General features: G+C 40.8%; 1 protein-coding gene across 2 annotated transcripts in view; it reads right to left on the bottom strand.

Moving 5' to 3' along the window:
• The window catches only part of lrrc7 (leucine rich repeat containing 7), a 156,866-nt gene that overhangs the window by 126,461 nt on the left and 4,543 nt on the right, over nucleotides 1-25,862 (bottom strand). For both annotated transcript variants that reach the window (XM_033621600.2, XM_078168975.1), the window contains exon 2: nucleotides 7,646-7,928. The gene's annotated coding sequence lies outside the window, so the exon portion shown is untranslated. The remainder of the gene's footprint in view (nucleotides 1-7,645; nucleotides 7,929-25,862) is intronic.

Raw genomic sequence — 25,862 nt, 5'->3', positions numbered from 1 at the left:
CCTTGTGCACTAAGCTGATCTGCCAATCAGGGAGATTTCATTCACTCACAGGTTCTGCCGGCTCCAATGCCAATTAGACATGCTTATACAACTGCAAAAAAGCCAACAAGGGCTGACTAGTGCCAACGGTGTGGGACACACTGCCCAAACTAGGGCAACAGACGCTCACAGACAGCCTGACATTGACCAATGGCTGACCGTCAACTTCGTGTGTCAGGGCCCTAAGGATTACAGCTTGTCCCAACAGCCATGTTTTGACTTGCGTTTCACTTGCGCTATGCACACGTAAATGAGACCAAAAATGTATTTTTCTACTTAAAATCTAATTCATTCCTTTTTATGCACATAAATACAGTGATTGTGTGCTAGGCTCCAAAACAAGGATGACCTACACTCAATACTGTGCCTGAACGCATCCTGTGTAGACAGAGGTGGAGGACTGAAGCTGCTGCTGCTCTGCTAACATGCAGCTTGCATTAAGCGAGCTGTGTAGACAAGGCGTTAGAGGTACTGTTGTTAAATTTCAGGAAGGAATTTGGTTGGAAATGGCACATCTGTGAATCTTACCTTCTGTAAGGTAAATGTAGAGTCCTAGGATATCCTCAACATTACATAGGAAGCCCTTCTCCTTACTCACTTAGATTAATGTGGAATGGCCTTCCAACTTCCAATCCCACTGCAGGGTAACAGAACAGGTTTAGATCAAATTCAATGATTGATCAACAGAGCTGCATGTCTCATCACAGGCCATCCTCCAAAGGATCACATTAAGACTGACAAACCTCTGAAAATGCCTGTTATTGACAGCATAGTGGTCACAATGGAAAAAATGACTGTACTAACAGTGCTCTTCAACTCATGTTTCCTCCCCCATACTGACAGCACTGTTCAGTTGACCTTCACCAATGGCCCCTATGGTTGCACAAGGTCAGCTGCAAAGGCTTTGTAGAAATGGGACTCATCTACACATCACATGAAAATGCTTGCAGTAATAAATGCTAGGTTCAAGAGCAGGCTTCAATAACATGGCACTTCTGACAGTTTGACAGGGAACAAACAAGTCTACAGGCACAAATGTGCACACCAGTACTCAACAAACAGACTTTTCACAGTTTGAAAACTTTAAATTATCTTACTGTGTTATTGTTTGTTATGTGCTAAAGACTCCCCGGAAAGTAGTTCTGAAACTGAGTAGATTATCCTGGTAAAAACAGAGTTAACTGAACTGAAACATATCTCTCTAGTTTGATTTCCGTATTTAAATTCAGTTGCAAGACTCTACTTCATCACTGGTGCTCATAAAACCCTTAAAAATTAATTTGGGCAAACTCCAAAATCAATGTGGGCCAACAAGGATTTTTTTCCCTATAACTGAACTTTCCAAATGGCACTAGTTGCCTGTAATCTGGCCAATCAGGGAATTCCCTGAATGATCTTAGTTAACCCAAAATTAGGAGGCAGCTCTGTGTCCCAGCCTTGGTCCTGGCAACATTTTCACCCTTTCTACCATGTTAATGGACTTCTCTGTACCTCCTTTTCTATTTGTCTTCCTGCATGAGCTCTGCTTTATGCTTCTGATGTCCAAGGAGATGCCTTTTCAGGCTTTTGCACCTTTCTCTGCAAATGCCCTCACAATGGCTAAACCTTACCTATGTTCAAGCTTTAGTCAAATCACAACTATAATGTGTGAGCCACATCTGACACCTACTCTATTTGGCATTTCATGTCATTTCAACATACAATAGAACAATGTCACTATGAATAAACAATGCTATATTGATGCTAATATAGAATTTTATAATAAATTTACCCATTAAAGTTACTGCATTGTGTCATTGAAAAGTTCTTCCCACTTTGGTTGTGATGTTGCAAGTCAATCAATCAATCAATCAATCAATTTTATTTATAAAGAGAGATGCATGACAGACGGTAATGACAGTAGCTTACAACAACATTAATGAAGGTAATAATATTATAATTATAGTTCTGGCTACTGTGGTACAATATGTTCAAAGTATATATTAATATCTTATAGTATACATATGTGACAATAATCATATGTGTATAATAACAGTAGAAGTATGACTAATGATAACAGCAGCAGCAAGAGGCATCTGGCAGGACCACGGCAGCAGCACAGCCACACACGTCACACTATGCAGGCACCGCTGCAAGTGTCCCGCAAGTGTAAATTAACTTAAATTTGGCACTTTAGCATTGACATTCCTACAGTTTGGAAGCTAGCCTGAAATCAACTTCCTAAAACAATGCTCAGGAAATTGCAAAAAAAAAATGTTTACAGAGTTGCGGTAAAATGGACTATTAATACAGTTTAGCAAACTTTCTGAGGTAAGTACACTTGTAATTATAAGTCATGACTTTGAAATTCCTGACAGAGCAGTAAGAGGTGCTCATATAGCTCGGCGAGAAATCAATCTTGAATCATGCTGTCTGATGAACTTATCTGGTGTCCCTGCAGCAGATTGAGGGTGATTTGTAGATTGCTATATTACAGCATGATTGACAACAGACATTGCATTCAGCAACAGTCCCTCTGTCTTGGAATAAAAACCCCTCCAAATTGCTTCCTTAAGTGGGATTAAAATAGGATTTTCTCATTCGGATGTTCCTGTAATGTGGCCTCAGGAGTGAATCACACAGGAGTTGTTCACGAAAGCCATTAACTCCATTCAGTTCAGCTCAGACTGAAGATAGAGTCCCATGGGATTCATTTGCAATTGCTTCAGTTACTATGGACTTGCCCAACTGTTCTGTGTTGCTTAACTGTCCCCTTCTACGGAGAAGAAACTGCAATCACAAAGGAGCCATTACAGCAAATGCCACTCACAAAGGAGAAGCACACTGGCCAAAAACAAATATTGCAAACATAATCGAGCACAACACCATACGCTGTTTCTCAAATTTAGAATCCTTTTTTTTAAGGTGTGCATGTGAATCATGCCATCCAGCATGCACTCTACCCTTGTGTTAATTACAGCTCATTCATTGTGGTGAGTCCCCCACTGTGTCTGTGGGGGGCTCTCTGAGAAAAACATAGTTCCCAAGGGATGAGGTACTTGTATGCTTTTATGTATTTTTGTGGTAAAATAAACACAACAAAGGTGGGTAAACAATATAATAGAAGCGCCTGTCAGTAGAACACAATATAATTAGCTACAAATCACAGCCTCCAAAATGACCATATAGTTGAATTAACACGCCTCTGAAACTGTGTGAACAAAAACTCAACAGAATTGTTTTCAGAAAGGATTCATTGCGAGACTGTTGTATTAGACTGCATTAGTTTAAGCTAGGTATAGCTGGTAAACTGGCAACTGAGTGTGTTTGTTGCAGAAGTTAGGAGCATAAAACTTGCCTCACTCTGTACATTGTTTTAATAACGCCATGTAAATATAATAAGCGCATGAAACTTTCTGTTTCCTCAGGATATAACATATACGATATGTTATGAGCAGTTCACACATACAGACTCAAAAGCTGAAACAGTAATAGGTAAATTCAATACAAACGAAATGGAGATACAGGCTGTTTTCTCCTGCCTCCAGTCTTTATTCTAAGCTAGACTAACCACATTCTAACTCTACTTCTGTACCTGTTGCACAGACGTGAGATTGATATCCATCTTCTCATCCCTCATTTGAAAAGAAAGCAAGTAAGTCTGTCTTCCAAAATGTTAACCTATTCCTTTAATGTGATGTTATGTCAAATCACATGGTCGGGACATTAAATACAAATAGATTCATCTTAATGGTCTAGTGTTCAGGATTTAGCGGCATCTGGTGGTGAGGTTGCAACATTGCAACCAGCTGAAATCCCTCCCGTGTGCTGACGCAAAAAGGTGAATGGCCTCATCTAGAGCCATTTGTCTGTTCTTGGCCACTGTAGAACAACGTGCGAGCGCTGTAGAGGAGGAACCGCTCCGTATGTAGATATAAACGTCTCACTCTAAGGTTACAAAAACACATCAATTCTTATTTTCAGGTGATTATGAACTACTGTTAACATAGCTATGAATATTATATTGCATTTCTACCAATATATCCCCTAAACCCTACACACTGGACCTTTAACTGGGCCTTTCAGTGGGATATAAATTATGGAAATACAAAGGGAGAATGATATGATGCGAAGAAAGGATGGGCTGTTAAAACATTTATGATGACTCAGTTTCAGCTCCAGGTGCAGTATGAGGTCACCTCTGAAGATGCACTTTATCTCAGAAAGTCACAGTTTTCTTGGAGGTTCAAATGGCCAGTTCAACTTTCATCTCGGGATCTTTGAAAAAGAAAAATCCTAGCATAGCCTACATCATAAAATATAACCATATATGAGCTACAGGGCCAAATGAGACATCAGTGAAATGCTGCTTAAAAGGGTCGGAGTCAGAGTCTATCAGAGTGATTCCACTAAATGTGATTTGATATCTCCAAACTGCTAAGAGCACCTAGTTGCTGGTTGGTACATGGGTCTGAGATGCCACCTAGTGATTCTGGTAGGACCACCCCAGTCAAACTACACCCTCCTTTTCCTGACTCAGCGAACAGGGATGAGTAGGACTGGTTACCACAGCAACAGTAGATAGAGAGAACGAAATGGAGAAAGAGAGAAAAGAAGGAAGGACAAGGAGAAAAACACAATGAGGCTGCTACACTTAACTTGGCCTATGTACGCCCACACAAACACCCACTCAAAAATACACACACAGTTACGCACCAACGGTGTAGTGAAACATATCCTATATCACATTTTAATACTTACTCAGTTTTTATTTCCTTGTTGGGAGCCAAAAAAGCTGTAAAGGTACGGCATACTTATCTGGTAATATTTAACTTAAGGTTCAACAAGGAGGATCCACAACAAACTTTCAGAGGGATTCTTCAATGCAGATTGCTTTGAAGGATGTGAAAGAAGCATGATGGGAAATAGTCCTTCATTAGTCAGAGATCTAACTGGTGACAGACTCATTTCTGTCTATGAACGTCTTGGGCAATAAACTTTATTCCCACAGCAGACATTTGGAACTTGATGAGAACGTCTGTCCACAAGAGTAACATAACCTGGCTATGGTGTGTGGTTGAGTACCAATATGCTCATCAATAAAAGATCTTATTACTGTCTTCATCATTGTAATGTAATTTCACAGATCCTTCAGTGAAAATGTGTCTAAATCTTGAGCAATATATCCACTGTACAACAATTAAAGCCTGTCACGGTTAGTTTTATAGCTAGTTGGATAATTACAATGACCAGCGTTTGGTCAATTAGAATTTCATTGTCATGTTTTCAAGCAATTAATTTTCTGAGTAAGCACTTTTACCCAAAATGTGTTGGAAGATTTTTTTTATTGTTTCAGTTACAAGTTCAGTCTGACCTTAAAACAACACTATTGTCTACAACACAAAGATTGATAGTTTTTCCATTTTTGGGACAGCTTTGGTTTAAAGCAAGATATCTAGATGACCATCCTGGTCTGACTCCCAACTCGTCAAATACCAACGCTTGGTCAGTGGCCCTGTCCAGCAGTCACTGACGCATAAAGGCATCCTTGTCAGCGGTATGATACACACCAGGCAGCAGCAACGTCCGACACTGTGGTTAACTACCGTGGTATACAGAGCGGAAAACTCTACATAGCAGGTGTAAGGGGAGGTAGATGGAGCAAACAAACTCCAGACTTTCATCCGGGAGCCCGTTGTTTGTGTGAAACCAAAAGTCAATTGAGATATGTTGTGTGCTAGGATGTTTAGCATGCTGCGGTAGTGATCTAAGTCACATGATGTTACACTACACGAGTAACAATTTTACTTATTTTAAGTCAAACTACAGTGGTTTTTCTATGCCTCAACACCTGTTTTTGTTGCCTCAACTTGAAGAAGTACACTTAAAAGCAAAGTGTCTTACCTATGTCGTGAGTATATTTTCAAAAGTATATGATGCCTTTAACTCGCAGAAGCTGTACATTTCTTGTGACAAGCAGTGTATTTGAAAAAGATATAATACATGTAACGTGTGTAAATTGACATGCAATCCCCGAACGTTCAAAACTGATGCAGAAAGGTATTGAGCACGTTGGTATCTGATGAGCTGGGATGATAACATGTTGGGATGACTTGCGTGATTGCAGCAACATTTGCTCTGGATGGTCATGGTCCACAGAGGATGTCCCCTCTAGCACTCCCAAAATGTCCACGTGTACAGAATTAATATCTGAATTTAAATGTTAATTTACAAGGGACTTTTACTAGGCTCCAAGACAAGATACATCTTTTATTTCTTCTAATGCCACCTGCAGATCAAATGAATAACTTTGAACACAAGTTATGGTTATGGTTAGATTTCCATAACATTTGCTCTGGCTGGGAGAGAAATAAGGTTTTCTCTTTCTTCTTGCATCACCATCAGGCCAAACCTTCCCTTTGCACACAGTAAAGGAAAATCACAAGAAAAACTAAGTGGCAGATTTCCTTGAAATTTACTAAACACAGTCATGCTCTTCAGAGGATGAACCCCACCCATTCACAGTGGAAAAAATCTTATTCACTTGACACACAGGATATCTCACAATTATTAGTCAGATTAACATTAAGTTTGCTATGCACATTCTTGCTTCTAACTGTTTTGATTTTAATGACTCATTCTCAAGTGACACGTTACACAAGATTTGTTTTTGATTAATATAATCAGCTTTGAAATGGAAAAAGTTTCTTTCAACAGATAATTATTTCAGTATCAGCTTGTTTTCACTGCTTGTCTGATTTTAACTGTTATCAACACCTTGGTTTGTGTTTAAAAGTTTCTCTTGTACCTCAGTGGCTGATGTGGTAAAACAAAACTGATCTGCCAGCTGCTACTGCTGCCACAGCTGCAATTTCACTGTCACCTGAGTACCTGTGTGCTTGTGCTGCCTATTATCACACAGTGTGACGTCAGTTACAGCAATCCGGTGGAAGAATAGCAGCTTGGTGTGTCACTGAAATTACATAGGAACATGAATTCCATTGTACAGTAGTAGTTTGCAGTTTTTCTGTGGCTGGCTGGAAACCCGGTTGTGCTGTGTGCCAACTGCTGCCTTCAGCCTTTACTGGAAGTGTGAATTGGAGGGACTGCGTCTGACAGTTTTTGTAACTTTCCAAAAACTGACAATCACGCCCACTGCAGACAGTAATTGTCAGGTGCAGACAATTACTTTCAATCATTTTACTTGTGTACAATCAAGTACCACACAACAAATACTTTCAAGGATACACTGTCTGAGAGTGTGTGCCATTATTCACATTTTTATGACTGCACAGAGACTGCAAAGACAAAATTATTGGATGGAGATAGGGTTAGGCGCCAGAATGTAGCCAGAAGGTTACATTTTTAGATGTGGTTGGACACCTCCTCTAACCTTTATTTCCTACTCTTTCGTTTATAGTATTGTCCTATTCACCTCGCTTATATAGCCCCGCCAAGACATTCCCTAACTCCCACACCTCATCCTCCTCACCCTTCAGTTCCCCTTTTCATCACCCCTTCACCAGCTCCATGGTCAGGGTGATAATTAGGACAGCCACTGATACTGACAAACACAACTCTGAGAATTTGAGATACAAAAGCTCCTCCCCTACCCCTCGTTTCCTACCTGTACTTTGGGCCAATGAAGGTTGAAATGCCGGCGTATGAGGCGCTGGTCCAGCTGTCAGTCACCCTGAAGATCAGTGGTTGGTGGAGCTTATATCCACGGGTGACGGCCTGTGGTTGGTCAGGTTCATCTCTGCCTCCTTGTAACCCCACCCACTGGGCCCCTGCAAGGCCTTATGGGTACCACGCTCTGCTGAACATGTTCGTGTCTGTGAGTCGTTTGGTTAAGCAGTCAATAGTAGTCTTCTCTGGGAATCTTCTTCTACCGTCTTCATGTAGGTTTCCTGTGCAAACAGACAATGAAGAGAAAAATCATTTTTCTGAATCAGGTAACACTTTTCTAAGCCCCATCCCCTTTAGTTACAGTCGCTACACTGTTCTTCCTCGACACATAAACAGTTTACAACAATACGAGGCAGATTTACTGAGTAATTCATGGTAATTTTCGGAACAGTGTGGGTCCTCAAACAGAGATAGACAAAGGCAGGCTCATCCACAGCCATCAATCTTTGACTTAGTTGGCTGACATGACATAAGTTGGCTGAAAACACCATCTCCAGCTGACTTGAGTTTTTGATGGCGTGCCAAAAATACAGAGTGCCTATTTGCAGCCAGGTGAGAATAGTCTCACTGCAGCTATTCAGCTTTTTACACCCATCCCTCAACCCTGTCTCCTAGAAATTACATTTGTATGTTACTAAACTGCTTTCTTAATTATGTTGTTGTGGCAACAGAATTGCTGCCTAGATTATGTTGAGAGACAAAGTTTCTTTCAGGTGATGAAACACTACATTCTTGTATAGTGCAGGATTCACAAGGAGGTGGTTGGGGAGGATGATGGGTGTAAAAAGCTCAGGACCTTGACACCAGAATTCCAGGGTTTGTGTCCAAAGGTAAGAGAAAAATAACACTCTAGTCATTACATGTGGATAGTGTATCGCAATTTGGCAGAAAACGACTGAAATACGTTTTATTATCAAGTTTATTATCAGCATTTTGTCTTTATGTTAGCAGAAAACATAATTTGCCCTAGATTACGTTTCCCTCAAAATGTATTTGCTGTTTCAAATTAATTGTTTATAAATGTAATTTCCAGGAGACAAGGCTGAGTTTTCATGACGGGTTATTATGGATCCCACTGTGTGCTGTGATTGGCTAGTACTCATCACATTGACGTATAGAGGTCTGAGGCAGTTAGGATTAGAGGTCATGGTTAGGGCTAATACTAGCCAATCTCAGATATTCTCTTAGATTACTTACAAGTGTTACCACAAAGTCAGGTGACTTAGTATAAGATTGACACAGACGATGGAGGGAGCAAAATGTGGTCGGATGAGTGGGTCAAGCATGAGTTTTTCACACAGGAGACTGGGGTTTGATTTTTATGTGTGTCATCACTTTCTTATTATTTTTAGACTTAGTTGACAGTTTTGGTTATTAGGATGTATAAAGCTGCTGAATGGACACTATGTACATATACTTGAGGAGGATAGCTGAATAGACCCGTTCGTGTTAATGTCATATTTTCATGTCGCTTGAACCCCCAGGAATACACACCCAGGTGTAAACAGCCACATTATTAAGAAAACATACAAGCAACACACAGGTTAAATTTTTGTGTCATTGTCCTGATCAGTAATTGTTTGTCATTTCGCATGGGACACTTGCTCGACCCAAAAAGCCACCAGGTGCCCCAAGTTTAGCTAAAGTTGCTGGAGTGTAAACTTCCCCAAACTAATAAAGAGCTGGAAACCACTGCCAATGTTAGCCAACAGTCTGATATAGAAGCAACCGAAGCTCTCATGCAGTGATGTTTTGGTGTCATTGTTAGCATGACTATAGCAAACCAAAACCAAAAAAATAAAGACTATGGAACTGTCAAACTATTAACAGTAACAAACTGGATATTTTATGATTTAGTAATCCCCAAATGACAATAAAAGCTTTATGCTTTGTGCTGACTCCAACCGCCTTTCCTTTGTTACTTAAAAAAGAAAATACTTGGCTCTCATCTCCATTAACACAATCGGTTAAGATAAAACACGCACAAAATCTCAGTGTGACAGCGTTGGGTTAATGCTTTGTCACATCTGTGTAATAACAAAGTGACTGTTCTGGCACTGATGGAAGACAATAGCAGTCTTCAGTGAAGAGTGAAATGAAGGGTTATACTAATGATTTTCTTCCCCTGTATCGTGTGATTTCTTTTATCTCTCTTTTGCCAGCACACTCCTCAGAATATCATAGTTTTATTTTATTTGTAGTCCTAACACCGCAAATAAAAGCTGTTTTTTTTTAATTCTACACTGAAAATCAGTCTAACTCAATTTAATCACTGTACAAATCATCAGTTTTGTTACTTTTCCTCAGAATTTAAATTATTTAACAAAGAAAACAAAGGCATGACTGTTCAGGCATGAAGTTTTTTAATTAATTTTACTTATTATCAGGCCTAACATCTTCATGCGAGTTCCTGCCACCTACACTTCCTGGCTGCATCCATCATTACAGTTGTATAGTATGTAGGTTGTATGCACAGTATAGTGATTTATACGTTGAGTTCAACATGCCTTAATAGATCTTTCACCACTTCCAGAGATGGACTCTTTATCTTATATTAATGTGAACTACAACACAAACTACACACCATTTGTTTCCCACACATGGTGACTAATATAAGGGTGACTGCTTGTGCCCTCAGCACAAAACTTGTACATCATTCTTCCTTGATTACAGTCAGTTCATTAACACCCAACTCAATCTCTACAGAGCACAAATGAAATGGAAGTATTGCTCAGTAATGTAAAATTATTCTTCCCTGGTGTTGGGATAATCAGTAAGACAAACCAACAATGAGATAACAGCAGCAGCCTGCCGGCATGTGAGTCTGTTTTTCTGTCCAAGCAATCCAAATGACATCCAATAATGTGGGGATGCTCGTCACCATGGCTACGCAGCATGAGTCATTGTGAAGTTCGTTATGGAGACAAAGGCCTGTGTCGAATGTATGATTATGATTAGAGAGACAGAGTTAGCCTAGATACCAGCACACATACAAGTATCGTATTTAAATATACCGTATTATATAGAGACAGTTTATTCTCAATTTATCCTTTACACCATGCAATTCCGCACTTATCAATCCCTCTTCCGCTTTCAAAATAAAAGCCCCTAAAAGTGCATTTTGTAACTCACTCTTTATAGGTTTGTATCTCTGTTACCAGCCGCATCTTTGCTGTCACTATTTGTTTTTGTATTGTTACTGTTGCTCTAGCACTACTCTCTACTGTCACAGTTAGCAGTGGGGGAAAGTAACTCAGTACATTTATATTAACATGTTTTTAAGTACAGTTTTGAGATACTTGTTCTTTATGTGAGTTTTTCCATTTTCTGCTACTTTATATTTCCACTCTACTACAATTCAGAGGCAAATATTGCACTTTCTATTTCACTACTTTAATTTGATAACTGCATTCAACAAATAAATTATGATTCAAATTAACTCTTTTATTTTTGATACTATAAGTGTAATTCACTGCCAGTGCATTTGAACTTTTTTTTGTAAAATTTTGAATACATTACTTTTAATTTATTGTATACAAAACACTGCAGCCTGGCTGTTAAATAAATCCAACTAGATCCTCCCATCCCTTCTTTGGCTCCCCATAAAGTAGCGGCGAAAGGAAGTTACAACAAGCCCCAGTGCACGCTATCGTGCATGTATTGACTTGACATTGGACAACAACAATATACATATTACCCAGCAATCATCACTGCATATCTGACAAAAATATCAAATAAAGGAAGAAATTAGTTTTTTAGTTTTAGATGGCTACTGTCTATTTAAAAATAAATAAAAATGTAAACCATGACATACAGCAAATGTCACTGTTTTTAAATTAAGAATGTTCTCTTATTAATCCTCTTAGAACACAGATATTCAAGGTGGCAATCTCTATCACTTGCAAGGGCCTGCTCTCTCTACGGGCCCCTCCACCCCACGGGCCCCAGTGCAACCGAACTGTCTGCACTGCTCTATTTACGCCCCTGCCATAAAGTAGCGTACAGAGTAGACGTCAGGACCCTGCTTATCACATACAGCCCTTAGGGCCCAATCCCTCGAAAACTGAGACTTAGAGGGCCGTGTTCGATGACCTGGGAATGAGAACGGCTACAGAGACTGTACAAATCTTGAGAGACTTAGGTTTCACCCATGCAAAAGATACGTCCCCAACAACAGAGCTAAAATACAACAGTGAAACAAGTACCATTCCTTAAAGTGTCCTAAGAATCTTCTCAGTGTATCTGAGATGTTACACCAAATAAATGGAAGAACAGACCAATGAATGGAAGGAAACTGTCCTGTGGTCCTCCCCACAGTTTCAAAAAGCTTCCGCAGACAAAGTCTTTCTCTCTCTAAATACTCTGAAAGCTGACTCCCCTGCCCACCCACAGTCTGTTGGCTGCTTCACCCTGTTCTTATCTGTGGAGAAAAAGAAACAAAGCCAGTGCCTCCTGTTGGATGAATAGCTGCACTTTCTCAAGGATTTTAGGAGTGATTGCTGGTGAAAATGGGTTGCTGTTAAAATAACCAACATGTTCATTGTCTTTGACAGTCAGACGCAAAGTACTTTTTCCTTAATATGCTCTCATTTGTGAATGCGAGAGTGAGAGAAACAACAAAAACGAGTGTTTACTCTCTGTCTCGACTCTCCTTTGAACTCATTCACTTCAGCTCACTTGTCCTCCCTTTCCTCTTACACCCTCTTTCTCTCTCCTTCCATCCCGTCCATCCTGGCAAACAGAGTGGGAGCGAAGGGTGAATTAATAAAGGAGTAAAAGTGGAGCACAACTCCCTGAGGTCTGCCTTTTCTGGGACGCTGACACAGAGAAACACACACACACACACACACACACACAAAATGACAACACAATCTACATAAAGGCCCTGACACACACACACACACACACAATGTAAGGCAAAAAGCCACATGCATTCTCCTCCTGCATTACTGAGGTGATGAGATGGGATGAGGGGGAGACACAGATAGAAACAATCCATACATCTCATCATCTGCATGCCCCTCCCTTAGAGTGCGGGGACATGAGGAGGGAGGATGGGGAGTGAAGAGTGGAGGCAGTTGAGGAAGAAAGAATAGGAGGAGGAGATAGGAGGGCAAGAGGCACTTGAGGAAGGATGCATGGAGAGTGTCGCCCTAGGGGATGAAACACACAATGGTCCCATACTGTGATTCCCTCTCTTATCTCCTCTTTCTTTTCTTTTCCCCTCCTCTCTCATTTCCTTTTATCTCCTCTTTGTCTCCTTTTCTTTCTACTCTTCTCTCCCTTATCATTTCCCTTACCTTTCTTTCTTCCTTTCAACTCTCTTTTCCCTCTCTTCTCTTGTTGCTGTCTTTCTTTTTCCCACCTCTTCTCCTTTCCTCTCCTACCATCTCTCCTCACCCTTCTCCCTTCACCTTCTTTCTCTTCTCCTTTCCTTTCCTCTCCATTCATGTATCCTCTCTTCTCCTCTTTCCTCTCATCTCCCCATTTCCCTTCCCTCTTTTTCCTCTTTTCTTTCTTCTCCTATTTCCTCTTATATCTCCTCTTTCCTTTCCTATCCTCTCTTCTCCCCCTTCCTCTTACATCTCTCTTCTCTTTCCTGTCCTCCTTTTCATCCTTCCTCTCCTCTTCCTTTTCCTCTCCTCACCTTTCATCTCCCCTCTCATCCCTCGTTTTCCCTTTCCTCTTTTTCCTCTTTTCTCTCTTCTCCTATTTCCTCTTATATCTCCTCTTTCCTTTCCTATCCTCTCTTCTCCCCTTTCCTCTTACATCTCTTCTTTTTCCTCTCCTCCTTTTCATCCTTCCTCTCCTCCTCCCTTTCCTCTCCTCATTCCTTTCCTCATCTTTCATCTCTCCTCTCATTTTCCCTTTCCTCTCCTCTTCCTCTCTTATCTCCTCTTTCCTTTCCTTTCATCTCATCTCTCTTCTCCTGTTTCCTCAACTCACATCTTTTCTCTTTCCTTCCCCCCTTTCCTTTCCTCTTCTCTTTCTTTCCTCTCATGTCCCCTCTTTCATCTAGTCTCCGCTCCTTTCCTTGCCTCTCTCCTCTCCTCTTCTATTCTCTTCCCTTCTCTCAGTGCGGTGAATATATAGATTACGTAACAGAAGTACATGTTGCATGGTGAACACAGAAAACCTGGTAATGACACCTCGGAGCATGAAATTATGAGCCGCCACTCATTTAGGCAGCAAAGGGAAGTCATGCAGTGGTGGTGGGATGTTACTGTAACACTATGGTCCTGTCTGACAAAATCATCGGCCAAAACACAGCCTGAAGTGTTTTAAAGATTAAAGAAAACAAGAAAACAACTGATATACATGTCACAGCCAAATCTAAGCAGAACACACCTTAAATACACCATGAAGCATTTGTATTGACAGGTTGCATTACAGTCAGGATGCTATTGTTTATTAATGGCTTACACTAACAAAACCTGTTAATAATTAAGCCTCCTTTAGCGAGGGAAAAAAAGGCCCTCAGGAGTTTCATTGTAATTCAAAGCGTTGTAGTGGGCACGGTCAGGCACTGGGGATCAAGCCAGAAACTCTTCAACTGCTCGCTACATTTCCTAACAGATCTGCCAGCCAGAGAGCTTTCCCTCCCTTGACTCCATCCATCTTTCCTTTCTCTCTGTCCATCTCTTTGTATTCATCTCTTTTCCCTACAATCTGCTGACCGAAAGAAAGAAGAAAAAAGGGAACAGATGAATGAAATTAATTGAATGAATCAGTGAGTGAAACTAACTATATTACTGCATGAACTGAAACATTTTAAATGGTTATGACAGGGTTACAAAAGCTCATTAAAAAGTTCAACTGCTTTTCTGTTTGTGAACTGTGTGCCACCAGTAAGTGAAAAGTTTCTTTCTTTACAACACTGCTGCGTAGTGTTGATAAGTGTTGGCACATGCTAATGGTGGCAGAAGAAAAATTAGATTAAAGAAAGTATAAAAGAGATCGCTGTAGTTACACATTATGCAGAATGCCCCATTTCAGAATAATATATTTTAATGTATATATTATATTATTGATGCCTTAATGTGTTCATCACTGTAATGTTGCAGCTGGTAAAGGCAGAGCTCATTTCAATTTCTTTATATATTACAGGGCAGCAAAATCTGTAATAATATATTATAATTTACTAGTTGATTCATATTTTGTATTGATAATCTGAATCTGCGAAGTAACTAAAGCTTTAAAATAAATGTAATGCAGTATAAAGTGCTACATTTGCCTTTAAAATATAGTGGAGTAGAGGTGCAACATACCATAAAATGGAAATAAACAAGAGTAAATACCTCAAAATTGTACTTTAGTACAGTACTTGAGTAAATGTACTTGCATCCCACTCCTAGTGCCCACTGGATCCTTAGATATAAAGTAACAAGCTCTTTTTTTTCAAGTGAGGAAAGCTAACAATAAAATGATTAAGAGATTAAATATTGATAAAAACATCAAGGCATTTCATCCCAGAGAAGAGATGTAATGTTTGCCTTGACTCCGCTTAGTGGCCAAAACTGGAACAAGAAAAAAAACAGTCATAAACGATACAGCAGGGGAAGGATGAAAGCTCACCAAGCTAGGGTAACAAAGGCTCAACAGAGATAAAGATTTAGGACAGATTTAGATGTAAAACTTTTGAGTCTTCAGGTCTGGTTTAAAAAAAACAAAACAAAACAAAAGATTCCAACATCTTTATCTGGTATCTGTGAGGGATTACCTCTTCTTCTCACTTTCTCTCTGCTGCACACACAGGAATTAAAGCAGCATTAAACCTGATGCTGAAAAAGAAAAAACATGACAAAAACACACAGAGAGGAAGAATAAAGGCATGAAATCAGTGAGGAGAAAGAACGCAAAAGAGAGAAATAGAGCAAAAAAGGGGAAAACATGCAGAATAAAAGTGAAAGAAAGAGTCGGAGCTAGAAGCAGCGTGAGGGAAAAAGAAAAGAGAGCTTCTTGCAGAAGCCCAGGGGGTATCCTGCTATCCCAGAATGCTTTGCTCTAACCTACTTTGGTATTTCTGTTTCTGTCTTTGTCTCTGCAGCGCTCTGAGTGGGCTAGCTACCCCATACACACCATATCTGACGGAGTTTTGTGCATGTGTGTGCTCCTTGGATTTCTATCCTTCCAAGGACCAATGTAAAAGGAATACACAGTACATGTATTTTACCTATACGTTCGGATACGCCCCCATGTCTGCAAGCATCTGATCACTGACCGAACTATGAAGTCATTAAGTTAAGTTTTCCTAGAGAGGTAAAAAAAAAAACCCAATGGCCTTTTGTTTCTGCTTGGGGGAATATATGACACACAGACGCGGAAACAAACACGCACACACAAGATGGGACGAGTGATAAGGATTCTTATGGTTCAAAAGCCTCAAAACAACAAAACACTTGTATGAGTGTAGATTGTGTGTGTATTCATCCATAATGTAACTGTGTCATTGCGAAGTGTGTTGTGTCCTTAAGTTAGTGCAACTGTAATAGGCCTACATATTTGTGTATCTCTATGTTTGAGAGTATCTATGGGTGAATGAGTGTATGTGTGTGAGTGTGTGTGTTTCAGAGCTGTGCGGGCTGAGTGGGCAGCCTGACGAACAACTCAGCAACACTCTGTTACCATGGAAACTAATGAGCAGAGCATGGAAAAGAGGAGTGTGATGAAATGGAGAGGAAGTTCTATCTATCTATCTATCTATCTATCTATCCTACAAAATTTTACTTTAATTCTACAAAGCCAAAGCCTAACCTTGAAAAGTGACCTAGTGAGAACTCGATTTGTGTCCCCATAAGAGAGGTGAGTTCCCACAAGATGATTATGCACACATGCATCTATAATCAATGTGACTTTCAACACTGGAACCAGGGCTCCACCTGCTGCATGCACAGGGATACACACACACACACACACACACACACACACACTATTTAAGCCTCTAATCTATCATAGTGATCGAACCTTTTATGCTTCTCCACGATCAGTTCCTAACGACTCATTAACATACAAATTCATAACCGTGTTAAATCTGAATAAACTTCTCCAAACTATCACAATGACTCATGACTGTCCATACTAATCACTCACTGTCCCTTTCAGCTGCATGTTCAGACGTTGTTTTGGTAACCTGTTGTAATCGGTCACCATTAACACCTAACTCCTACCTCACGCACTCCATGCGTACATGCACATGACTTTAACCACATCAGCAAGGAGGCGACTGTGTTTTCACCCTAACTGCTGAGTTTTGCTCTTTACCTGCCCACACCTGTTGCGTTGTTTGTGCCAAACAAGTGAGCAAAACTCCATTAACATCCTGACCGAGGACAGCCCACGCTTTTTATATTTCGCTGTTAAAACACCAACGATATACAGTAAACCACTGCTGAAGGCCTGCACTGAATCTATCCAGGATGCATCAGTACATTTAGTAATAAGCTTCAAAATGACAATGAAAAAGAAAAGTGTGGCTGAGAAAATAAAGAAATGAAACTTTGATTTTTTTGTTCCAATGCATTGTTCTGCTGGGAAACCTTTGGTTCTGGCATTCATGTGGATACCACTTGACATGTTCCACCCACTCAAACACACACCAAGTACACCCCCTCATAGCAACAGTACTCCCCAATGGCAGTGGCCCCCCAGCAGAAAAAAGCAGCATGCCACACTACAAAAACTGTTTAGAATTGGCCTGTGGAGCGTGATAAAAAGCTCAAGGTGTCGACCTGGCTTCTAAATTCTCAATCTGCTGAAGGATCCTTGTGACATGCCGGTACCCCAGATGTACCCCTAATCCAAGGTGGGGCCTCTTGGATCGGACTTGGCTCTGACCTGTCGAGGCATGGACACAGGATCTCTGGGAGTGTCCTGCGGTGTCTGGCACCAGTGCGTTGGTGGCAGATCCATTTAGTCCAGTAGGTTGTGAGGTGGGTTAATGGAACGTGCTACAGATGTTCATTCAGATTGGGATCTGGGGAATTTGGAGGCCAGGTTAACACTTTGAGGTCTTTGTCACATTCCTTGGGCCATTCCTGAGCGATGTTTGCAGTGTGGCATGGTGCATTTTCCTGAGGGGGGTACTTGGTCTGCAACAGTGTTTGAGTGGGTGAAATACTTTAGGCTTTGTGGGGGCTAAATTCCAATTGTAAAAACATCCATATCTCCATAAAAAAGACACTTTTCGTGGTACTATACCAGCAGAAAACGCAGCAAAGTCTGCAATGGGTCACTAAAAAACATCCACGTCTGGTGGATTGTGGGATTGACCAAATTTGCCAAATTTGCCATTCAACCATTATTCATCAGCAGTGAAGCATCCTGCTGATCGTTGGGCCACATAGATTATTTAACACAGTAAACACTGAATGGAGCAGACAGCAGATGGTATTCTGAAAGATCACTGGGAAGTGGAGTGTGGATGGGCTGCCAGAGCAGGCTGGTTTCCTCTCTTTTACCTCACGTCCTTCCTCTAATCCTCTTTGTCCTCCTCCTGTTTTTTTCTCCTCTCTTTCCCCTTACTCCAAGTTTTGTTTAACAGACCTCCATGGAGTGACACCCCTTGAGGACATTTATCAGACTTTGCGCAGCTCCCTCTGGAGCCACAAAAAGGCTTTATACAACTTGCATATGCAGTAGTACTCCCCAAGACCTGTAAACAGACTTTGATGTGTAAAATAGGTGGAGTTCCCCTTTAAGATAGAGGATACTGTAAGTTGCACACGTTATGAAGCCTTCTGAGACACATTTGTGATTCTGGGCTATGTGAACTGACTCATGCACATACCCGCATGGGCACTATAGTCTACGTAAACTGGCCAACAACCGCAGGCTGTGGTTCACGCCCCAAACCGACCCATTTAATTGGCTAATAGTTGGCTCTCAGATGAGTCACATGCTGTCGTTCTCTCTCAGATACACACAAACACAAGCCTTACAAACAATGACACACACAAATTTGCAATTAATGCTCTGTTAGCATTTACACAGACACTTAACTAAGCAGAAAGAATGAAACAGAAAAACAAACAAACAAAGAAAACAGGAGATGTCACACACATTAGTGTTTCTAGCTTGCAACTGTCAACAACTTTGGAGAGTCTGAAGAGCCCAGTCAGAGCCCACTCTCTCCTGTGGATCTGTGTGTGTGTGTGTGTGTGTGTGTGTGTGTCCATGGGCATCCTGTGTGTGTGGGCGGACAGTGAAGCTGAGTTGTCATGTTGGGCAGAACATATCTGCATATTCATAACCAAGCATCTATGCATATAAGCCTGCACACACACACAGTCAGGTGAACACAGTTGTACAAAATCCCCACGAGTTGTAAATAATATTTTTTTTTTAAAAAACGACAATGGCGTCGTGCTGAGGAGGAGAACAGCAGGAGGCAGAAAGGGCAGTGAGGGAAGAGGTGAGGTAGACAGAGAGAGAGCAAGAGTAAAGACACAATGGCAGACTAGAACGAGAGAGGAAGAGAATGAGTGGTAGGCAGGAGACTCTGTGTGGGTTGACTTTTTCTCTCTCGGGTGCTATGGTAACCTACAGAGCCGCAGCTAATCATAGAAGAGGAGAGGAGAGGAGAGGAGAGGAGAGGAGAGGAGAGGAGGGTTCAAAAGAGGGATGAGGAAAAGAAGATGATAAGGAGGAGGGAGAGGAGGAAATGAGAGAGGAGAGCAGAAAGGAGAGGAGGAAACGAGAGGAGAGGAGAGGAGAGTGGAGGAGAAAGAGTAGAGAGAGGAGAAAACAAGGGAGGAGAGGCGAAGAGAAAGGGGGATAAGAAAGAGGGGAGGAGAAGAAGGAGGGAGAGGGAAAATGAGAGAGGAGAGGAGAAAGAGGAGAGGAGGAAACAAGAGGAGAGGAGAAAGAGGAGAGCGGATGAGAGAAAGGAGAGAAGAAGGAGGAGGGAGAGGAGACAATGAGAGAGAAGAGGAGAAAAGGGGAGAGCCAGAAACAAAAGGGAAGAGGACAAAGAACAGGGAGAGGGGTGAACAAGAAAGGAGAGAAAGGGGATACGAAAGAAGGGAGGAGAAGAAGGAGGGAGTGGGGAAATGAGAGAAGAGAGGAGAAAGGGAAGAGCAGGAAACAAGAGAGGAGAGGGGAATAGAAAGAGGAAATAAGAAAGAGGAAGGAGAAGAAGAAGGGGGAGGAGGAAACAAAGAGGAGAGCAGAAAGAGGAAAAGAGTCAACAAGAGAGGAGGGGAGAAAGAGCAGGGAGAGGAGGAAACAAGGAGGAGAGGAAAGAATCAGAGAAAGGGGATAAGAAAGAGGAGAAGAAGGAGGGAGAGGCAGAAACAAAGAGGAGTGCAGAAAGAGCAAAGGAGTCAACAAGAGAGGAGGGGAGAAAGAGTAGGGAGAGGAGGAAACTAGAGAAAAGAGGAGAATGGAGGGGAGGAGATGGAAGAAGAGGAGAGGAGACAGATGAGGGAGAGAAAGACAAAAGGGGAGAGAGAAGGAGAGCAAAGAGGAGAGGAAGGCAGAAGGAAGGAAGGAAATTAGAGGAAAGGAAACGAAAGAATGTCGAGAAAAGGAAACAAGGAGAGGGGAGGAGCAGAGGGTAGGTAAGAGGAGAGGAGGAAACAAAAGTGATCAGGGAAGGAAAGCAAAAAGGAAAGGGGAGAGTAAAGAGGAGATGAAAGGAAAGGAAGAGTAAGGGAAGGAAGGAGAAGAAAGAAATAAGGAGAGAGGAGGAGGGGACTAAAAGTCAGGGTTTCTGCAGATGTCGCAAATCTTGTGTCTTAAACTAAAATAACAATTATACATAGATGGCAACTTTTTAGTTTTAGCCTTAAATTTAGGACCTCTGAGATCATTCAGTAGGATTTATTTTATATCAAACATTTTTAACTGCTTTAGTAAAACTGAAACTTCAACTAACAATCACTTAAGGAGAAACATACTGTTTTTAGCCATGCTTGTGGCGTGGCTCAGAGGATGGTCCTTTCCTTTTGTCAGTTGGTCCAAACTGAAACATCTCACCAACAACTACTGGATGGATTGTCATGAAGATTAGTGCAGAATATCTGTATCTTGGAAATTTTGCCATTTTACGTGGGTTTTGTGATTTTGTTGGCCGATATTAAATGCAGAGGCGCGCACACACACACAAACGTCAGGTGGATTTCCACCCCTGCAGCTATATTTTTAGATCTTCAATTAAGTGTTTTGATGGCTTGTCCTGATCAAAACTGTGTTGATTCTCAACAGACAGTGTTTGATTGTCTCCACTGTCAACAGGAGGAACAAGCATTTCACTGATCGTCAATCACATTAAGGGATTTACATCTAACCAACATAAAGTGAGATCACTTCTGACAGTCTCTCCTGATTTCTGCTCACTCTGATTCAATCACAAAAGTTAACACACATAACATTTCAGTAGGACTGCTGGTTTATGATTCTGTTTTCTGTAAATCAAATCAAACCCAAAAAAAAAAAAAAGTGTTTGTGGGTGGACTTCTGTTTTGTTTGTTGTTGCGACAGTTGATGCTATAAACAAAGAAACTGCCAGGCTGTAAACATAAGAGGCTTTTGTTCCATGGCCTGTTGTATTATGTACGCCCTGGAGCACAATTAGTGCAAAATTAATCACAACATGATTCAGCCTCACGGAATAAGGTGAGCATTTGTCGGCCACCTACAGAAGCCATAACTGGCATAGATGGAGAGGCACCATGTTCTTACATTCATACAGCAGAAACAAAGAATAAAAACCTTCCTGCACCTGTGAAGGTTGCAGAGCTAAAACTTCTCCTGTGTGCCAAATGCGTAAGAGAACAGCGACCAACACGAAAATGTGAATGGTCCTATCTGGAGCCAGTGTTTGGTTTGTCCGTTCTGGGTAACTGTAGAAACAACATGGCAGACTCCGTGAAAGAGGACCCACTCCATATGTAAATATGAACAGCTTATTCTACGGTAACAAAAACACAATGATTCTTATTTTAATGTGATTATAAACTACTGAAAACATAGTTATGAAGATTTTACACAATGTTTGCCAGTAGATGCCCCTACATCCCACACACTGGACCTTTGAGTTTGAGGTATTTCTATTTTACATAAGTATATCTAATTTGTGGCACTTTTACTCTGTTACTAAGTAAACAGTATTTTTTCTACTTGTCTGCAATTATCTGACAGCTGTGGCAACTTTTTGATTTGACATTTTAAGGATTATAATTATGTAAAATAAAATGCTGTGTTACGTTTGATCCTTTTTCACTATAAACCCCTCAGATGGGTTTTATTTAAATGACTTGTTTGAGGCAAAAAGAAGCAAAACTCTCCACACAAAAAAAGTTTGATTTGAGAAAAGTGAAAAAAAGAGGGTAAAAAATTTGTTTAGCAGAACTTTTTTCTTCTTTAGTACCACATTCATTATTTTCAAGACTCCCTGAGATTTATCTTTTGACCCAACTCAAGCTACAACAGCAATATGCTGCTTACACACTGATGTATAACCAACCTAATAATGTCATATATAATAATATATCAGTCACAGAGTAGACTTTTTTTTTTAAATTGTATTTTTACTCTTGATACTTTCATTAAATGTAGCTGATAATATTGTTTAACTTGGGTAGGGTTTTAAATGCCAAGCTGCCAAGTGTATTAGCTTTTACTTATGTGAAGGATCTGAATACTTCTTCTGCCATTGGAGATAACGGTGGCCATTGGTTCTAAAGTGGTCCTGTAGTGGAGGACAATGGCTCAGTGGCTTTTGCAAAAACTGCATTTTGTCTCCAAGTGTCAGAGACACATTAAAAACTCAAAACACATAGATTCTCAATGCACTGATTCCTTATTCTGAACAACAGCACTGAGTAGACACTGGTTATCTGAAGCTGCAGAACAATCAGAGACATCGATTGCAGGCTGTTAGTTGATCACAGACTAAAAAGCCTTCATGTTGTACAATAGTGGAAACAGTTCAAAGTTATTCGGGTGAGTCGCTCTCAGTCTCTTTACTGTAGTTGTGTCATCATTTCTTCACGCCGTTTTCTTGATTTGTGACAGATGAAGTAAGTATCTTTCAATGTCGGCGTCAATATGTCACAAAAATCAGTGGAAACCTGGCGAGCTTTGTTTCTCTCATCTGTCTCTCAGAGTCTTTGTCTCCCTCTCTCTCTTTCCCCTCTCTGCTCATTTCTCACCGTTTCAAAATCCTACTGAGAATGATGCAACCATACAGTAACTATACAGGCAAGCAAACACACACACACACACACACACACACACACACATACACACACAGGCAGTCTTTGAGAAACCAGACTACTTTGGAAATATTTCATCTACACTTTGTCTGAGTTCATTCACAAACAGAAAGCCCCATCTTTCTGACAATCTTTCTCTCTGTATGTCTGTTTTTTAACCTATCTGCCTGTCTGCATATATAGGTCAGGGTGCCCCAGTTGCAACTGGACCTACTTTGATCTAATTGGTTTACAGATGTTTTCTGTTATTCTGGCTGATTAGACCTCCCTTCAGGGAATACCTACGCTGGCAGTTTGATGATGTAACCAATCTCCATAAATGTAAAACAACCATAAATGTGTATATTGTCCCGCCCTAACAGGTGCAGCAGCAGAGCCAGTGACGCTCTAGGCTCAGTTTATGCCTCTAATGTCATTACATCATCATTACACTCATATCGTAGAGCATCTGTTTTTCTTCTTAAGCCGAGAAGGTTGTTTACGCTTACAGCTGTTGGAAGGTAATTCCAGAATAAAAATAATTCAACCTGTTTCTCAAGTTGCGACACAGTTACCCAATTACAAGAAAGATAGTAACTTTCTGTAATTGTAATCTCCCTCACCAAATCAAAGCTGTATGACCAGCTGGATTATTTGGGCAACTACCACAGGGTCCCAGACCATGAGGGTCTAAAACTCTCAGGTTTACTGCATGTCAAATAACACATTTTGTTACTTAATTTAGAGGGCTTGCTGGTAACGACCACAGCTTTGAGGATATTTCATGAATTCTTAAATAGTCTTTTGTACATCTAGATAAGTTCCAACTCCATTTCCCAATTCATATAAAGATGGCAGCTGGAAGTGACATCTTCTTCTTCTTTCTGACTTGTCATGGCAGGAAAAGCACAGGAGTAAGTCAAAATAAATGATGGCTCAGCTCTATTTAATTTGCCCATTAAGCCTTGACAGTGTGAAAGTGACCCTGAACTGAAGCAGCTAAGTGGTTTTCCCTACAGTGACATGTCAAAATGTCCTCTGTGGAAAAAGGCCTGTGGCTCAGGAGCTGGAGTGGGTTGTCCACTTATCAGAAGATTGGAGGTTTGATCCCTGGCTAATCGAGCTCGAATGTCAAAGTACTCTTGGACAAGATACTGAACCCCAAATTCTGTGTGAGTGGATGTGAATGTCGAATTTGAGTAGCAGGTGACACTTGGCCTTGGCCACTAGTGTGTAAGTGTGTGTGAATGGCTAAATGTGGCTCTGTAGTGTTAAAAGCATTATGAATGGTCTGAAGACTAGAAAGACATTATACAAGTCCATTTAGCAGGAAATCTAGCAAAAATCTTTCACTTGCATCAAAAGTGAGCAACTTTTTTGTTGTTTTTTAAAAGATCACCAGTCGTCCTGAAAAGGTCTAATCAGCCAAAAGTGAAAACACTTGTGTACGATGGGTGTGTTGTCTTTAGCACCAGACTCATATCCCTCCACCTCAAGAAGATCTAGTCCCGACCTTGACTTTAACTCAAAGTTTAATCCTCCCAGAGGCTCTTATCAGAAACCGTCAATCTTTAAACTGACAGTTTTCCAAAAAAGAAAGAAAAGACAGTATGAATTATTCCCTGTAATTACTGGGGATTTTGGACATGCTGCACAGTATGATTAATGATGTCGCTTGGCTGCTGAAGCGATCCTTATTTGTAGATCTGTGGGATGACATCAGCTGTCAGCCACAGTCAAAAACATCAACACTTCTTCCTCAGGCAGATAGACCAAATCAAAATCCCCTCAACTAAGTCGTTTAAATATTACAAACTGCTTCAGACTCTATTGACACAGGCCAGCGTGTCACTACTTTTCCCCATTAGAAATTAAACCGCTGAAGCTCAATGAGGACGTTCAATAAGCAAAATGTTGCCAGGCAACAAGTACAGCTACAGCATCCATGCTGACTCTTGGATGATATTGCTTAGCAACTACTTTTGTTTGTAGGATGTTAAAACTGTACCTCACAGTGCTGCATGAGTGTGATACAGCTAGGGCCACGGGGTGTCATCGTGGCCAAATCCCCTTCAGAGAGATTGCGTAACCTTGGAACCAGACAGGATAATCATCTGGGTGTAAATATATATACACACACACTGGCAGTAACACCAGCCGGGCACACAACAAAACATGCACATCCTCCACACAGGAATCTGCTGAGAGGCAATCCATATATCTATGGCACAGTATGGGACAGGTACTGTACTGGACATTAGTGTAAAACACTGTCTGGAGTATTTTCTATATCTGCTTGCTTTAACATTGAAGCTTTTAAACTGGCCGCAACATACCATCACATCTAAACATTCTAAATGGCTTGTGCATCATTTTATACATGTGTAGGTGTATAAAATGATGCATAAGCAACTCCCCATGATGCACCTCTCCTGAGCACGGACCAGAAACTGTGTCAGCGTCATCCAACACCAGTAACACCCCTCTAAAGATTCAGTCAGCTTTGCAGTTTCATTTGTTTAAAGCAACATTGTCAGATCTTTTAGCTCCTCTATTTAAATTGCATTTTGTGCAGTATTGTTTGCACCATTGTTCATATTGACTAGCCGTTTCCCCCTGCTTCCACTCTTTATGCTAAGCTACGCTAACTGTCTCCTGGCTGTAGCTTCATATTTAGCATGCAGGTATGAAAATTGTATCCTCTCAACTAACTACTGGACAGAAAGGATTAGGCATGTAGTGGTGATGACTAAAGGTGAGGCTAAACTAGGGGATTAGGAGTGCATTTTGTCAGTACAGGCCCTCAGATGTACAAATGTATGCGTGGATGTAATCATGGATGTAGTTTGAATAAGATGGCATTTTTGTATTCAATTATTCTACGAAATTTCAGACACATGAAATAGTCCCAGCATGAGTGCATTCCTGACACTTAATTTCAGTTTTAAAGGGACAATTCAT

The sequence above is a fragment of the Epinephelus lanceolatus genome, chromosome 6 (assembly GCF_041903045.1).
Source record: "Epinephelus lanceolatus isolate andai-2023 chromosome 6, ASM4190304v1, whole genome shotgun sequence".
Taxonomy (NCBI): Eukaryota; Metazoa; Chordata; class Actinopteri; order Perciformes; family Serranidae; genus Epinephelus; species Epinephelus lanceolatus.
Note: the sequence above shows the minus strand (reverse complement) of the source record. Positions and strands in the feature narration are given on the sequence as shown.